Source organism: Monopterus albus, unplaced genomic scaffold, assembly GCF_001952655.1.
Source record: "Monopterus albus unplaced genomic scaffold, M_albus_1.0 scaffold40.1, whole genome shotgun sequence".
Taxonomy (NCBI): domain Eukaryota; kingdom Metazoa; phylum Chordata; class Actinopteri; order Synbranchiformes; family Synbranchidae; genus Monopterus; species Monopterus albus.
Window position 1 is genome coordinate 6887454 of NW_018127920.1, and position 2798 is coordinate 6890251.

The 2798-nt window shown below is 42.4% G+C and overlaps 1 long non-coding RNA gene across 1 annotated transcript; it reads right to left on the minus strand.

Annotated features, from left to right (window-relative positions):
* Nucleotides 1-13: 13 nt before the first annotated feature.
* Nucleotides 14-1357, minus strand: LOC109959738 (uncharacterized). Its single transcript, XR_002274879.1, has 3 exons — nt 1193-1357; nt 488-867; nt 14-196 (listed from the first exon to the last, which is right to left on the minus strand). It is a non-coding gene; the product is annotated as an uncharacterized LOC109959738 (long non-coding RNA).
* Between the last annotated feature and the right edge of the window lie 1441 nt (nt 1358-2798).

Genomic DNA, 2798 nt, shown 5'->3' on the forward strand with positions numbered 1-2798 from the left:
TTATGTATTCTAAAATATAATCTTAACTATTCCTTTTCTAATATGATAGAATAGTTATGCACAAACAAAGTGAACACACAGGTTAATATTTGAGGCTATGTAATAACTTTAACATTTTCACTTGTGCACTTACCCTTTATAACAGCAGGTCTTCAAACCTTTTCTTCCCTTTTCGGCCTTTCGGGCTATAGGCTGCCTAAAGGGCATTGATGCCAATTTTCGCATTATTCTACACACAGAGTCCCCAGGACTTCGTCCACCCAAAGGGCTCAGGTAGTTAACCTGATATAAAATAGGTTTACTGTAACCTAATGCAAATTCACATTGTTTTTGCCCATTATAAATTAATGTCAAAATAATGGATAAATATTAAAATAATATTTTGGAAACAGACGGACTTCACCACCACTGCATTATTTTTAAAAACTTTTGTATGTGAAAACCTGGCAATACAGATTTGACTTTGATTATGAAACCTTTTACATACCATTTTATTTCTGTAGTTCTGGTCCCTCAGCTTCGCTGAAGCTTCTTCCAGTTGTACTGGTTCATCCAGTGGTGTTCCAAAGTCCTCCAAGATCTCAGGGTCCTGAGATGTAATGCCATTGTCAGGAACGACGCGTGATGCCGCGGAAATGTCGTGGGTGAACTCGATTAAATGGCCAGACGAGGATTATGTGAAACAAAACCGTCTCTTTAATAAGAGTACTAATGCTGAACAGAAAAACAAGACACGGTGTAACAAAAAACGCACTTACGGGTTGATAATACAGTCCGTGGTCAGAGCCAGCAAACACATACATCCAAGGGAACCCAAAGTTCGTAGTCCAAAAGAAAAGTCCGATAACTCATACACAGGGAAGCAGTCTGAAACAAGAGGGCAAGGCAGAACAGAATTGTCAAAGTACACGATCCGGGTCAAAACACAAAATACCAAAACCAAAGAATGCTGGAGAATCAGAGCTGGCGTCTGGAACAATCTGGCAGCGTCCTCGTTGGAGGACGCTGCCGAAATAGAGGTGAAAAACAGGTGCAAACAATAAGGAGCTGGTGAAACTAATGTGAGTGATAATTAAAGTAAAAAGACCGAAACTGTGGTGAATCAAAACAGGAAGTAACGTCAAAATAAAAGCATGACAGAAAGCAGCGGAACCGAATCACGACAGCCATGGCTTAATGCGGAGTTAATGACCTCAAGATGCTGCTCAATTTTGTCCAGTTTCATTAGGATTGACCTGACATATGTCAGGCTTGAATCCTCTGTAATAGAAGATATATTTTCACATTAATAGCATGCCAAAATGCTGGAAATTTTGGCACTGCCCGATTCAGTAAAGAAACAGTCTGTCAGGGCCGCTGCCTCGCCTCTCCTCTCCTCTATCTATCTATCTATCTATCTATCTATCTATCTATCTATCTATCTATCTATCTACAGGATTCTGCACCTCAGCTGTGTTGCACTCGGTAATTGGCGACTCGTTTGTCGGTGCACACAGCTGAGGTGCATCCTGCTGATTAGTTTTCCTCCTTATTTATACCTCGGGCAGACGCTCCGCCTGGGCCGGATAATACGTGTAACGGACGATACTTAAAGTAAGTTATACAAAGGTTGTGTTTGATCCCTTTTTTTGGGGACGCGTGTAAGATGCTACGCTGACAGTCTCTGTGCGTTTTGGCTTGACCTTATCACGCTAATCATGCGGTTAGCAATACAGAAATACGTGCTTTGTCTTCCACGCTGACTGTCCCTGTGCTGTGGATTGCATTGTTTACGTTAGTTCTTTTTGTTCATCTGTCCGTTCTCATCCTCCTGATTCCTGCCATTAGTGTGTATGTGTACCTGTTCGTCCTGGTCTCCTTAGTCATCACTGCCCTTCCCTTGTTGTATGTGTTATGGACCCTGTTATGTTGTTTTTATTCCATTAAACCTCCCTTTTTTTGTACTAGCACCTGGGTCAGCCATCTTGAGTCCAACCCCAGTTCTCCCTCACCCTCCAGATGAGGGGGACTAAACCATAACCCAGTCAGATCTGCTTTATTTTAGCTGTCGCAGATCATTTAAAATATGCCAATATTAGTGCCAATGCAGCACCTCTGGATTGATTCAGGACATCTCTAAATACAATACACATAAAACACTAAGAGTTGCACTACGCTTAACTATTATTGCTGAGCCAAAACGCTCTGTCCTAAAGATTTCTGCATCGGTGGGTGACTCTTGTATACAGGGTAATATTGCACTCCTCTATATCCTCTGTTTTGCAATCTTCAGCTGACTTAACTTGCTCACCTCTGTGTGGACAGTTTTTAGCCCAGTGGAATGTGCTTTGACAAACTGCACATTTTGATCTACGTCCATACTTGTCTAGGCCAGGGCCCGCTCCTCTGTCGCCTTTGTTCTGTCAGATGTGCTGTTTCCTGATTAATCCCCACTGTAATGGGAGGCTTGCCTCCAAAAATCCTCTTCAGTGCTGATTTCATCGATGCAAAAGTCAAATCTGTGCACGCTTGTCAGTGCCAGCTGTTGGTCTTTCACATCCAAGCATGCAGTATCCAACAGTAACACAGCATTTGCCCGCCAGATGTTTCACAAGATGAGGTGTGACTGTGCAATAATTTGACACATCTCAGACGGGCAGTGAGAGACTGACTTCTGGGCAGACACAGATAATCAGATAAGAGATGTAGTCTTGAGTAAATGTACATCAGACTATGTGCGCAGAAAATAGCTGGAAGAAGGACATAATCTAACACTTGCCTGCACATTGGACTTAGGCTCAGTGTGAAAGAGTGGAAAA